Source organism: Ambystoma mexicanum, chromosome 3p (assembly GCF_040938575.1).
Source record: "Ambystoma mexicanum isolate Mex_15411 chromosome 3p, UKY_AmexF1_1, whole genome shotgun sequence".
Classification (NCBI taxonomy): Eukaryota; Metazoa; Chordata; class Amphibia; order Caudata; family Ambystomatidae; genus Ambystoma; species Ambystoma mexicanum.
Genome location: NC_090925.1, coordinates 801,107,131 through 801,120,421, shown reverse-complemented (window position 1 = coordinate 801,120,421; position 13,291 = coordinate 801,107,131). Strand labels below are relative to the sequence as shown.

At 46.6% G+C, this 13,291-nt stretch overlaps 1 protein-coding gene across 1 annotated transcript in view; it reads left to right on the top strand.

The window, feature by feature from the left end:
• GSS (glutathione synthetase) overlaps positions 1-13,291 on the top strand; it is a 912,719-nt gene that overhangs the window by 15,337 nt on the left and 884,091 nt on the right. The window lies entirely within an intron of this gene.

Here is a 13,291-nt window from a genome sequence, read left to right as displayed (position 1 = left end):
AGAGGGGGTTACAAATCTTTGAAGCGGCTCCAGTCTGGTTGGGGGAGGTAGAGCAGTGCGGCGCGGCCTCTGTTCTCATGCCTTGGCAGCCTTCGCAGGGTGGGAGGGGGAATGGCCTTGCACGTATTTCACAAAGGTATCTCCCTCGTGTGTTGCCGATTTAGGTAAAAACATCACAAACATTTGAACACTCTATAATACTTATTCAGCGCAATACAAAACATGCATTTAAGCTTTGCTGGATGTGTCTCGATTATACCCAGTCTGAACACCTTATTCATACGTTATGTTTTAACAAGTACAGTATTTAGTTATATGCATATATATTTGCAGTAAGTGAGGTAGAATTAGGATTGGAGGAGAACATAGAAAGTAACCCGCCACTGTTCGTGACGGTGGTGGCACATGTGCGGCCTGGACATGCACACATGACATGCGCCTTCCCATGCATTCTTCACACAGGCTCTTTGTATGGTTACATTCGTTTTCTTGTGTCCTCTAGCAGCATTAGTTCAGTTATGGTACGAGCCCATGGGGTGTAAGTTTTCCAGTCATGCACGTAACAGCCAGATTCCTGGTGCGTGCCGTTATTATTAGTACCCAACTGCAATGGTATATGCTCACCATCGCTTATATCATGGGGGCATGATCTCTTGTAAGTATACATCTTACAGGCTTTTGTAATATAAGGGATTTTATGAGAGAAAAGCATCCTTTGCAAGTAGTCTCAACATTAATATACAAAGATTGTCTGGCATATAATGACCATTTTACTGTTCTTTTCATTTGCCTAGGCCTGCTGGCCGGGTCATGCTGGGAGCGATGATACACTGCGGGAGGTGAACTGTTACAATGTTAGTGTATTACACTAGCTCATGTCCGTCTTGTTCGTGGGAACGTGCTCGCAGCGGATCTGCCAGGGTGCTGCGGCAACAAGGATGACTGAAGCCCTCCAAGGGTGGGGGCCGCGCTACAGTGCGCTGAGCTCACACCATCTTTACCAGACAAAAATGGTTTCTAGGCCTAGCTACGTTTTAATACGTGTGGGCAATTAATACGTGCGGGCAATGTCTCCAGTGGGTGAATCCTCCACCACCTGGGCCCGGGTGGCATGAGGGGACGCCCGAAGGAGCCATAGTCCTCACCTGGGGAGAAAGCGTAGGCGAGGGGGTTCGTCTTGGAAGGATTTGCGCTGGAGTCCTTTTGTCTTCCAGCCCGAAGGCCTGCCCCTGAGCCTCCCGTACTCCCCACCCCCCCAAACGATGCAATTTTTGGGCATTTCCACCAGATATGCTCCGCGGAGCCCGCCATCCCACAGCCCCTCCAGTAAACCCCCGACACTATAGGGTAAATCCTATGAATCCGGGCAGGGGTATAATGCCACCAAAACATAATCTTATACCATGCCTCTTGCAGGTGGGAAGCCTTGACCAGTTTAGGAATCCTCCTCCACAGCTTTTCCCAGTCCGTCCTACTGACCTCACATCCCAGGATCTGCTCCCACTCCCGCATGTAGGCCCATTTGACCCCCGCCCGAGAACCCTCCAGAATCTTATAGATGTTGGAGATGAGGCCCCTCGCCCCATCATTAGTAAGCAGAAAATTTTCAAAGGATGTTGGGTCCCTTGTGGCCTCCTTCTTGACCCCTGGATGTAGTACCCAATGGTGTATCTGGGCATACCTTAACCTCTCTCCTTCCTGAATCGCAAAGTGCCTCTTACAGTCGTTAAATGATAACAATTGCCCCCCCAGCAAACATATCGCATAATTTCCGCCATCCGCCCTCCTGCCACTTCGTGAAGGCACCCCTCTCCAAACCCGGTGAGAAATCCCCATTACCAAAGATGGGGTTGAAGGGAGACGGGAATGTGGTAATCCCCTAGGAGCCCGCCAGCCTGTCCCAGACATCAGCCATTAGTTAAGTTATGGAACTCTCGTACAAGTGCCGAGGCCTATGCGATTTCGGGAGCCACAGTACTTCTGCCAGGTTGCGATGCGCAACGGCCCTGTCCATCCGCACCCATAATTTGTCCTGCGTCCCTTCCTCCCCCTTCAGCCATTCCCTGATAATTCAAAGCTGTGTTGCCTCGTAATACCGCCGGAAATTCGGCAATGCAAGACCTCCCTCGCCCTTTGAAGCCATCAAAAGTCTGGCACCCACCCTAGGTCTTTTCCCCTCCCAAATGAATCCCTTAGTCAGCGTTCCCAACTCCCTGAAGTAGCTCGCTGGGACTGGCTGCGGGACTGCCTGGAAAAGATACAAAAGCCGCGGGAGTGTGACCATTTTAACCGCGGCTATCCGCCCTAGCCAGGACATCCTTAGATCTCTCCACCTTTGAAAATCCCTTTTCATTGCTTTAAGGAGCGGGGGAAAATTTGCCGAGAACCAACCTGGCAATGTCGCCATAGTTCTCACTCCCAGGTACCGAATCCCACTCGAGCTCCACAGGAAGCTGGTATTCGCTCTCACTCTCTGCTACTCCAAGCATTAAGTTCAAAACCTCAGATTTATTGGCATTCATTTTTAGTCCTGAAGCCGCCCCAAAGGTCTCTACGAGGGCCACACTCGCCTGTAATGATTCCCGTGGAGCCGTGAGCATGAGCAGCATATCATCAGAAAAAGCTGCTACTTTATGTTGCTCTCCTCCGAATGGGACACCCTGAATCTCCCCCGTCTCCCGGAAAGCCTGAAGCAGCGGCTCCAAGTAACTCGCATACAATATTGGGGAAAGTGGGCAGCCCTGCTTTTTCCCCCTCTGCAAGGGTATCTTTCTGGAGGTGACCCCCGTTTACCATCACTCTAATAGAGGGCGCCTGATAATTAGCCTTGACCATCGACAGAAAGCCCCCCAAAGCCCATCTTCCTCATTACCCTTCAGGCGTTTGCACATGCAACGTTGAAACCAATAAGACCTTAGGGAGCAACGAACCGGCAGAGTAAAAACAAGTGGCACAAGGTATCAAAAGTGCCAAAGTACTGTCTTTATTCTTCAAAAGAAGGAGATAGGAGATAAGTGCCCTCCCCAAGGCCAGGCAACAGGCATTCATGAGGAAATGGCACTGCCTGTGGTCATGCCACAAGTTTCAAGAGATGAGGCCTCAAGAACCCAAGCACTAGAGGGTCATGATCACCAACAGGAACAAGGCACTAAAACGTGTTGGTAACTATTTGAAAATGCATGAAGGGTCTCCTGAACATGCGAAATCCAGTGGGTGGATGCTGAAAGGTGCCTCACAGGACTTGTTGGTATGGATTCTCTCATGCAAGATCAAATACAGGCAGATACCAAGAGTTGGCGGGCTGTGCTTAAATTAATTGTCAGTTGTTTTTCTGTCCAAAAATAATTTAGCATTTTGTGACTCTTCAAACATTTACTCCAAACAATTAACATTTCTTAGGCCTTGTTGCACTACTAAGGACATTTGTTCCGATCATGATGGATCATTTGCATCGAGTGACCTCGCAAGAGATCCACAGTCACTATTGCGGAATGTCATTCAGAATGAACTAAGTTAGTTTAATGGGGTCTCAAGTAAAGAATGCAATTTTTCAAAGGGTGAAGGCTGCAAAATATTTCTGTTCTTTTGGATTGTACCACAGATATCAGCCACACCAAGCAACTGTCTTACACTGTAGCAATTGTGGGTATTACAGGCAAAGACATTTCTGTGAAAGAATATTTTATAGGGTATGGCCCCACAGACTAGACATCTGGTGAAGGACTTGCAAACGTCTGTATTCTGAAATGTCATAAAGCGGTCTAGATATGGACAACTGCCGTGGTCAGGGGTATGATAATGGTGCAAACATGATTAGGGTAAACAAAGGAGTCCAAGCGCGAGTTCTCGAGCAATACCCCTGTGCATTTTTAACCCATGTGGCTGCCATAGTATAAATTATTTGGTGGTTGGCGATGCTTCCAAATCCTCTGTGAAATCTGTTTCTCTTTATGGTGTACTTCAAACGCTGGAGGCTGGCATGAATGACATTTATATATCCATCTGAGTGGAGCACTGTTAAATGGAGAGTAGGCTCGACCATTGCTGTTTACATTTTCATCTTCTCTGAATCGCCACCCACGTTGCTATCCGGACACGTTGATACTGGTGTTTTTGAAGGTATTTTACCTTTTAGATATGTTCTATCGATGCACAGAGCACATTAAATTACAGTGTGCCCTAGGACTCAGACTTCATGTTAACCATCTGTACTTCTATACATATTCAATATATTTTTCTGACTTGTTAGTGCCGGGCAGCCATTTGAGGACTTGTAAAAATAAAGCTGCTGAAAAATCGGCGGTGTTCCCATACACAAGCTCTACTTTGCAGTGAACAAGGAAGAACTCCAGCCAACTTGAACTTTAGATTATAGGCCGTGTAAGTCTACCAATATTTTTTTCACTAACCCATGTAGGCTTTGTCTCCTTTTATTCACACATTCGGCCCCACTATTCAAATTAGTGCAACTGTGTGGATGCTTTAGGCATAACATTGTGTTTTTAAATGAACACTCTTTTTTAGCCTTGTTTGTTAAAAAAGATGCTTCAATGTGGACAAGTCTTTTAGACTGCAGTTTTTATTAACCACTTTTCTAAAACCACCTGACTTGTTCTTTTTGATCACTGTATTAGTTGGTTTTCCTTTTTTCCTATTCATAGTTTAACCACTGGTGATGGCCTGGACTAGACAGGATTTTATATTTATATTCTTAATCTTATATATTCCTCTTTTTGCTTTACTTCATTTTTTCCTCAGGGGCCGTCCATATTGCACATCTGACTTCGGTCCTGAGGAAGGCGGGTATCTCATCCACATGCCGAAACTTACTTCACTCCGGCATTTTGAGGTTCAATTATGCTCGAGAAGGATGCCATCCAATAATTAAATAGGCATCCTACGTAGACCCCGAGTAGATTTGCAAGATTTTAGGTTCCATCCAGAGCTAGAATCAAATTTCGAACTCAAAGTATTATACAGAACAACAAGATTGTCTTTTTTTATTAGTTCTATCAAATTGTATGATTTCTGTGCTATCATCATACTCATACAAAATTATTGTGTATAAATGAATGGACAGTTTTTGTTAAAAGCAATTGGTCATTAACTTTCATTTAGCGACTTTAGTTTCTTAGGGATGAATCATGTTTGTTATTTTTTTCACTGCATGTAAAATGTTAATAATTGAACTTGCAGAATTGTGACAACCGTTGAAATAAATTGTGATTGTTTCTTTATGAATTGGATACTTGTTTTAATATAGAGTGTATGAACAGTACTACAGTTGATAAACTGCCAGAATGATCTAACCTAGGCATATGATTAAATTGCGTATTGTATTGTTGAGCTGCCAGCTGACAAAAGGACAATACCAGGGGCAGTGATTAGCGGCTTCCAGCTGGTAGTTAGCCTTGAAGTGAGACAGTGTGCAGTAAATCGTTGTTCTGCAACAACTCAAGTTCACTTTCCTGTTGGGATGCTCCTTGTTTGTTTGTTCAACCAAACGCTGGAACATTCTCATTGAGCATGTAAAAAAAATCTTTCCTTGAAAAAGGTCTTTGAAACATGATGGGAATGTAGAATTGATAGCAGTGCAGCATCAGTTTGTTGAGACACACACAGCACTCAAGAGCATTGAAGAAAAAGTCAATGACCCAACATTGTCCTCGGAGGCTAACACCCTTCCTTTACACTTGGAAGATTTCAGTTATAATTGTACTTAAGTTGTGAGGTATGACCTATTTCAGGTGAACATTGTAAGCACATTCATGCAGTCCAAACAAATTGATTTGCCGGCCTGCAATGACCTGCTTAAGAACTGCATTGCCTTTGTCAAAAGTTATAGGAGTGTTGGTTTTGAGTCTGCTGTAAGAACAACAAAAGAGAGAGCCATACTTTTATGTCACCCTACTATTAAGGCAGCTGACTGATATAGGGAAAAAAAAAAGAAAATGTTTGCGTATGAGACTCAGGACGAGACCCCTGACGATGAAGAAGAACTTTTTAAAGTAACCATATTTTATACCCTGATTGACGCCATAATTACTTCGCTTGAAAGGCGCTTTTCCCAGTTGTCTGCGCACAATACAAGCTGGGGTTTCATGTACAACATAAAGCTCTTGCCGGGAAAAAGAACTGGTGCAACTGTGCAAGCACCTGGAGCAATTGTTAGCAAAGGGTGGTGATAGTGCACTGTAATCTGATATAGATGGTTCCCATTTGGCCGAGGAACTGAGACATATCCAGCAATCTCTTCAGAAGAATTCTATTATGCCCCTTCACGTTTTGCAGCACGTTCATCACACAAAAACACATTGGTTGTTTCCAAATGTGTGGGTTGCCATGAGGCATTTACTAACAATTTAACAATTCCAATTACAGTGGCAAATGGTGAGAGGAGCTTTAGTAAATTGAAACTGATAAAGACGTACTTGCGCTCCACAGTGGCCGAGGAAAGGCCATCAGCCCTTTCAATACTTTCAATTGAGAGTGAACTTGTTGAAAAAATTGGTTATGCAGCAGCAATACATGCTTTTGCAGCAGCAAAGTCAAGGAGGGTGCCCTTAACATAGACAAAAAATGTGCACAAAACTGTAAAAGTACTATATACTGTTTGTGTACTCTTCTTTGTCCGAGGAATTACTGCAAAGTTCTTGAATCATGATGTAATAAAACCGATTTCATTTGTTAAGCAGTGATTTATTGACCTTGGGTAGGAGTTACTTAACAGTGTAGTTTGGTAGTGGCGCGCTTGCGTGGGCGATTTCTTGTGTTTTGCCCTGGACACCAAATGGACTAGAAACTGCCCTGATAATACATGCTCAGGCTAATGATTGCAGACGTTTACTGTCTCCAGCTCCTCTAGTTTCGTTATGTCCCCCTTCACCTAGTGGGACAGTCCCGCTTGCATAATGCTCAACTGCGACTGAATGGTGTTCGCTATCTTGTCCCCAAAATCCTGAAAGCATTGGTCGAAGGATGTCCTGGGTGACCACTTAATCTTTTGCAGTGCCTGCCAGCGTCCCCTTATCTTCTCCTGCCTCTGATCTCCCCCAGCCTGTACCTCGCTTTCTCTGTGCCAGAGTCTCTGCAGATTGCTCTCCTTTGGTTTCTTCACAGACTTGGGGCTGCTTGCATGTCCTTCCCCTTGTTTTTGGGGACATAGTGCGTAGGCAGGTCTGATGGGCTAGAGCCCTGCCCCGCCTCTTCTCCCTGATATTGTTTTGCATCCTCTTCTGGACATTTTTTCAGGGCGTAGGAACCTCCTCCCTCTGCCGCTTTGTGGTTCCACCCTTGACTGTGCGGGGATGGGGGGTGTTGGAACTCCCCTCTAACTGTGCGCAGTTGATCCACTGTTTGTCCTCCTCCGGTTTCAAATGACCCTCCTCCTGGCCTTGGTGCCAGGATCACTCTGCCCTGAGCCCAACTAAATGGCCTCTCACTTATTCTTCCTTGCCCACCACAGATGTAGATGGACTCTTTAGCCATTTTTCAGCCTCATGATTGTCCCGGGGAGGCCGGTGCCCAGCCGGTCCCTGTCTTTTATGCGTAGTGCGCCTCTTGCTCCCTTGTCTCCCTTGCTGTGCTCCTGGATGGCGGTATGCTAGCTGAGGCACTATATGCAGTTCCAAAATCGAAAATTTACCTCAAATGGGCCTCCAGCCGTTCCGGCTATAAAACCACAGGGCCTCCCCTGGTCTTCTCTGCAAAGTGCTGGCTTCAAAGCTTGGGCAGGGGCCCGACTGCCCCGCTCCCCCACACCTCAGTGTCAACTCTGCACAAAGCTGGTGATCACTGCCTGCTGATCTCTGCCGACACTGGCCAGCGTCTGCCTGCTTGCACCCTTTCCTTGGGCCGGGACGCACGCTGACCTGTGATGGTCCCCCCCCCTGCCCGAGGGGGGGGGCAAGGGAGTGTCGAGCCCCTCAGGGTCGCCACGTTCCTGCCTCTTCTCTGTGAGGCCCCTCCGGGGCCTCTTGCCCGCTCCAGGTGCTCTTCTCCACTCCACAGCTCTCAGCAGTGGGCTACGGGTTTGGCCCCTCTGGGTCCTTCTGATCTCTCTGAGACGCTTTGGCAGCGCAGGGGCGGGTCAGTTCTGACTCGATCTTCCCGCTGCTGCTTGCCCACAGGGGCGCCACAAATTCAGCCCCTGTGGGCCTCCAATATCGCAGGCAGCTCCTTCCTGATGGGATCTTCTGCTGACAGCGGCTGCTTTCCACCACCCCGCCTTGCAGCCTCGCTGGATCCTCGGCCATCCTGTGTCTCCCTGAGTGGTTCTTATCTCTCAGCTTGGCCTGCAGGCGCAGTGCCCCTGACACCACAGAGACGGAGGCCACACACCCGCCTCTGCTGACGTCCCCCAAACTATCTGGGCTGTTGCACTCCACCACTGCAGCCTACATTGATAAATCCTCACCTGGGGAGGGCTCTTTTAATCAATTGTCTTTGGCTCGGGGGCGGGTGGGGGTGTGAGAGCTCCATGATCACGCTGCTCTCCCCTCGGTGGCCATTGCAATCACGATGCACTTTTTAATGGGGTATCCATCATAGATGCCAGTACAACATGCGGTGTGGTTTTTTTTTTACTTTGTTTTTTATTAAGCATTTCAACATACAACAGATCCGCCAGCCAACACCCGGCGAGATACTTCAGCTACAAACATTAATAAAACAGTGCATACCAATTTTCACCCCTCCCTCCCCACCCCCACCCATAGGCTTACCAGGCTTCACTAGGCAATAGGGTAGTTTTATCTTTTATAGAAAGGTTGATATGTACTTTTATGTGGCTGCACTGGCATTTTGGGGCACCCAGTTTAGCCATTCTTTGCTGTGGCATGGCATTTTATTTTGCTGGGATTCTATGACAAAGCAAGCATGATGAGTGTTATTATGGGTCTAGACTGGCGTTTAGGGCAGCCAGTCAAGCCATTTCTTACTGTGGCGTGGCTTTTCTCACTGTATCAAAGGTAAAGCAAACATAAGCGTCATTACGCATCTTGACTCGCCTGCATTGTGCAGTGTTTGGACATGTTTTCTAGTTGTGACAAGACATTTTTAAAGGCAAAGCCAACAGGAGTGTGAGGCAGAGTCATGATGGGCATGTTTTCTTATAGTATCATTACTGGCATTATGTTATGTGCAGTTGATTTGTACCACACCACTGCCACCCAGGGGCAGTCTCCAGGCGCTCGTGTGGATCTGCAAAAAAGTGGGGGGTTAGTGGGGGAAAGGGGTGAGAGGATAGGTTCAGAACCAGGCAAAACTGGCGTCCGTGAGTTGTGGTCACCTGTGAGCAGCCTTGCGCATTGTAACTGTATGGGTAAGAATCCATGCCTCAGGTGTGTGATAGTGTTTTGCGTTGGTGTTAGTGTTGTGTGGTTATGATGGGTTGGTTGTGTACCCTGGTTAGAGAGTGTCCATAAGGGATTCAGTCAGTGTGTTGTTGCATTTTAGATGGGTTTGGGCTATGTGGGTGTTTCACTCTGAATGTCGGCATAGTAATGGTTCTCTGTATGTTTATGAGTGTGACTAATCCAAGATCTGGCGTAGAGGCGTCAGTTATGTAGGAGGAGCAGGAAGGGAAGAGGGTTAGTAAAGTCTGTCAGTTCGTTGTGGTCTCTAGGGCGGCCCTTTGGATGCTGCTTGACGGTATTTAGCCAGGTTCTTGTTTGCAGTTCTTTGGCACCTCTCGCCTCCTCTAGTTTGTCTGCAGCGTTTTTGTTGCGCATGTTGTTCCAGGTGTTAGCAATTAGACGTTAGAACGCTGTTCCGACAAATTTCCTTTTTTCGTGCTATTTTGCCTCTATTTGTAGGTCGTTGCTTGATTTTAAGTTCCCGTCCTGGGCGATACCGGTTAATCTTGTCTTGGAGGAATTCCGCTCCTTGTCTGTGCAATGCTTTGTGGGCAATGCAGAGTGCTTTGAATTTGATGCACTTTTTTTTTTACTGATAACCTGTGTAGTGTTTTCAGTGCTGGAGTGATGTGGTCTCTTCTGTTTAGTCTTAATAGGATGCTGGCTGCTGTGTTTTACACCCTTTGGCATTTCTTGGTGAGTCTTTCTGGCATTCCTAGGTAGAGGCTGTTTGCCTAGGTAATTCTTGTCAGTATCAGGTATCTGAGTAGTTGTAGGTGGGGGAAGTATTTTTTGGCAATTGTGTTGACTTGCGGTTCCTGTGATAGTCCGTTGTCCATGAGTATTCCTAGGTTGTTTACTACATTGATGGTCTCTGGTTGCGTTCCCATGTCGATTGGCCAGTCCAATTGTGGGTTCCCTCCGAACACTGCGGGTGAGAGCATTATTTCTTGTTTTTGCGGGGTTCAGTTTGAGGTTGTTCGTTGTCATCCATGTCTGTGAGGCAGTTGTTGAGGGTTGTTATTTTGTTCCTGTGTTCTGCTTGTTTTCACAATTAGTTGTGTCATCTGCGTTGTTGTAGGCGGTAAGTCAGACGGATCAAATGATTTTCATCAGTGGGCACATGTAGATGTTGAAAAGTAGAGGGGAGAGGCTGGAACCCTAAGGGACTGCACAGGATATATTTTTGGTGTTTGAGGTGAACGGTGGTATGTAGGTTCTTTCGGGTCGGTTTGTTAGGAATAATGTAATCCACTTTAGTGCAGATTCCTTCATGCCACATTCCATCAATCTTTTTATTAGTGTTGCGTGGCTGATTGTGTCAAAAACTGCTGAAATGTCCAATAGAAGGAGTGCCGATTGGTTAATTCTGGATGGTAAATAGGGTAGCTACCCCTCTGTTCCAGTATTGGTGATACAGGGGGTGTAGAGTGTGATGGATTCCAATTTGTTCCTTGTGCTGGTTGGGGTATTGTCCATGGTGGAGACTGGGTTGGGATGGTTTATTAATCGTAGTGCTCCGTTTGGTGCCCTGGTTGGGTCTGTATTCGTGACGCTTGTTGGCTGTCGGTTCGTTGTTGCTGTCCTGTTTTGTTTACCACGTTGTCGTATGTGGACAGGTAGCGAGCATTGTAGTCTGTCTTTGCTCTGTTCTTTGTATGTCTCCATCTCGGATGTTTGTCGTGTTTTTTGGGGTTGTGGGATCATGCTGGTCGGTGCCTTCCCGACTGGTTTGGGATTTCGTAATATTTCTGTTGTCTTTTTTTGGCTTCTTTGTCTTTCTTGAGGCGAGGCATGATGTGTGGGTTGTGTTCCTTAGTGGGCGTCCTCTTTCGATTGGTGTTTTTCCTGGTCTTTTGGGTTTAGTCTTTGTTGTTTGTGGTTTGTTGTTGCTTGTATTGGATAGGTTGTGGGTAGTTGAGGCCTCGGTTGATGGGACTTTGTGGTTCCGTTTGTTTATTGCTTCTTTTTTTTTGGATCCTATGCATTTAAAAAAAATGTTTATCCTCCAGGTACTTTTGGTTATAGTTGTTGATTATTGGATTTTGCGCAAAGCAAACATGAATACTGTGTGAAGGAGTACATGTGAATTCTGGCATATATTGGTGCAGTCATGTTAGGGAGAATTCTCATGAATGTGATAATTCGACCTTGGAGACCCCCAGCTCTTTACTGGACTGTAGGACTTTTTAATTTTAACCCTGAGTGAGTGAGACCCTTTTCCCAATCCCTCATGTGTTTTGACCTGAATTGGATCATGCGTTTTCACTGTTTTGTGAGTCTGACAAACTCCATAGGCATCTACTTTTTGTAAGGTGACGCACATCACCTTCAGTGCAGTGTGTCTGAGAATTCCTTTAGATTTCTTATAAGGTTTAAAATACCTTTTTCTTGTGTGAACTACTGTTCCCAAGAATAGTGAAGTGAAATTGACTTTACTTACCTTTTTCTCTTTGTGGGTCAAGCACACGCCATCTTATGTGGAGTGCTGGGGGGAGGGGTTACCTAGTAGCCCCTTATCCTACATTCTCATGTAACATTTTTATGTTACCCTCCCTACTTTAAATGGCTGCTGGCAGTGGCTTACTTGTTCCTACCATTGTGCTTTTCTACCGCGGGCTGAACCCTCAGCTGCAGTATAGCACCCAAGGGTGACCATTTTATCAAAATGGGCCCTGTCTTTTTTTTCTGACATTTTCTGTTTGTGAGGTCTTTCTTGTGTTTTACTCTGTGCATCGAAACATATTGGAGCCCTTTGTTTTTCTTGGCTTTGGCGGGCTTCAGCCCCGAAGCCTGCCTCTGGCTCCACTGTGTCTGGAAGGACAGGATGTGAGGGAGTGTCCCGAAACTCCCCTGCCCTTTGTCTCTAGGAATGCCTGAATGCAACCAGCCCTGATTGACTGGCTGGCTGGCTGTCCTTTCAGGACAACCACCCTGCTGTGTGATTGAAAGCCTACGCTGTTCATGAATGGGAGAAATCTGCTTAAAAGGCGAGTGTTTTGGGACTAGTGGCAGAGTCGACCACTGGGAGAAACACCCAATGAAGAAACCGTGAATGAAGCTTGCAGCATCCTCCTGGACTTTCGAATTGCCCGGTGAAGCCCTGCTGCTGTGCTGAAACTCCTTTTTCAATTCGACAGAGAAGCTCCGAATGGACGACCTCTCCCCTTGGGTTAGTGGGACCAACTAACCGAGAGACAAACTCCACTGGACCATCTTCCTTGTCTGGCTGTACTACTTCATTGCTGCAAAAACCGAGTGCCAGGGGTTGAGTAATCCGTAGTCGACTGAAACGTCTAAAATCCAGCTAGAAGCACCAGGCGTCTCCTAAGGACCCTCCAGAAGCAGGACGACCAGAGCTCGAGTCCCCTCACCCGAGTGCAGGACCCAAGGAGTGAAGAAAGCCCAACCGATATCCGCGACTGTGCTGTTTACTAAGCGCTGAAGCCTCGAAGTGTCACTGAATTGAAAGGAGCCCTTAGCTGACGACAACATCCTAAGTATCGCAGGAGCCCTGCAGATGTCCTTGCTCTTGTCCCCATGACTGAGGCTCAGGAACACTGGGGCTGCAACGCTATAGCAGGACAGAAGCCAGCTGGACCACTCTTCTTCAAACCAGAGATACTGTTTAGACTTGGGGTACTTACCTCACTGTCTGGTAGCCATGCTTTTCTCAGTTGGGAATTGCAGTGGCCTACTTTTAGAGTGGATTCCAACTCTGTTCTCACAGACTTAACAGCTTGTGACCCTACAAGTGATTTTCTAACAAACTCTAACTTTGTGCAAGACCTTTGATTCTAAGAAGTGCCTCAGCTCCATGGACTGTTTCAAATTGACTTTGGCTGTCCTGGCTCCCTGCAGACCCTTCTAGTCCATTAACATTGATATTGTTTGTCTCTCATAGGTGATAACTTGTTTTAGACTGTTACTGCTGG